This window comes from Austrofundulus limnaeus, unplaced genomic scaffold (assembly GCF_001266775.1).
Source record: "Austrofundulus limnaeus strain Quisiro unplaced genomic scaffold, Austrofundulus_limnaeus-1.0 Scaffold9, whole genome shotgun sequence".
NCBI lineage: Eukaryota > Metazoa > Chordata > Actinopteri > Cyprinodontiformes > Rivulidae > Austrofundulus > Austrofundulus limnaeus.
In genome coordinates, this window is record NW_013952411.1 from 1274963 (window position 1) to 1276867 (window position 1905).

Below are 1905 nucleotides of genomic sequence, written 5' to 3' on the forward strand. Positions count from 1 at the left end.
ATGTTCAGATGTAGGCAGCAACAAAGGAAATTAACCCGAGTACTGTAATTTTTAAGAATACTCTATAATACACTATTTCTTTCTGAAAACGTTTTAATTTTAGTTGAAAAAGTTTTAACATTAAAATAATGTCTTTTACTCCTCTACATCCCCCCCACTTTTTTTTGCTGTGTTTATGTATTTTGCCATTTTGTTCCACTGACACACTAGAAAATTACACAGTAAAATTACACAGTACTCCCATACAGTAGGTGGTGATAAGCAGCTTTAAATTGGTTACAAGGAGAACAAGAAGAATCATTTTTGTAGTGATGCCTTACAGGAACGTGTTTCAGCGCTAGTGTAGGTTTTTGTTTAGATCCTTATTAGACCTTGTGATTTTAATATGGACTCATCTTATTTAAGACCTACATTCCCTTTGTTCTTTTAATGGATTTCTTCCAAATAAATTATGTTAAATTGTTTTGTACAAAAGTGTTTCTAATTTATTGTAACAAATGTTATGGTACAAATATTACAAATACCAACTAAAAAAGCTCAGTGTGAAATGTTTCCCCAAAAAATTAGATTTAAAGTTCCTTAATTAGTYACTTAATACTCTCTATGAAAATGTTCCAAGCCTTGTCCTTGAAGTGGTGACTATGTAGAGACTAAATGAGTTTGACAGTTCTTGTAAAAGGGGTTTGATTAGGAAGATTTACTGTAGATGTCAGTGGCACAGCGAGTAAGCGTTTGAGCTGGAACCAGAGCATTGTCGGTTCAAATCCCTGCCAGAGCACATACTGTTGTGTGTCTCATGGGCAAGACACTTAACCCAACTTCCCCATGTATTAATCTGTTGGTGTGACTGTGGTGGTCTGCAGGGACTGTAGGTGCAGAATGGCATCCACCACCAAGTGTGAATGACTATGCATGAAATTGTAAAGTGCCTTTGAGCATTTAAGAGCTACATAAAACTAATGCATTGTTATTTTATACTTGAAGTTACTGATCTGTTCAATGTAGTAAAACAATTTCCCAATTGTACTTGAATAGACTCAAGTKAAATAAATGCATTGCTAAAAGATTTTTGTTAAAAATTAAGTACTTTCAGTACTTAAATATTTTTGAAAGCACATCCTCAATACTTTAACTTAAATAATAATTTGACAGAGCTACTTTTATTTGTGTTGGAGTAATATTTGACCTGTAGGATTAGTACTTTGTCCACCAATGTTTATACAACAATGATATAAAGTAAGACAAAGAGACAGTTATAATAATCATTCACCTTTTGTGATTAAGAGGTTGAATTACTTGAAGGAAAAGTTAATCCAAATATGAATTAATTACTAGATAGTTAAAATATTCYACAGGCACTGCTGTGTGTTATTAAAGTGACTAAAGTGTGTTCTAACTTAAAATAACCTCCAATTTAAAACAGATAATGTATAATAAAACGTCTTCTCCAGAGATACATGCTTTTGAAGCTGACTAAAAATACTTCCCAGAAACACGAGAGCAATTTTAAGGTAAGTGATTTTAACAGCAAATGAAGAAAAAGAAAATCATCTGAGACTTGTTCAGTTTGTATTTCTATGTGTTATGTTGAATCATTAAACATGTTAACTGTACAGGAAACCCACCAGCACTGTGTTAGAAATAACAGTAGCTGAGGAATCTCCTTGCATGGATCACACACTCTGTCACAGAAACTAGTGTGTGAGGATTTATCGCAGCTCTTCTGTGTTAGTGATATTGATATAATTGTAAGTGTAATGAATGACTCACTCCTGTGGGGATGATTTAGAGGGCTTGGCCAAAAGGCTTTTCTCCTCCTTCCTTGTTTGAAAGATAACTCAGTGATGTGAGGAAACCTGAGGTAATTCATACATTACCYCGAGGCCTGACTGCAACACCCTGGTA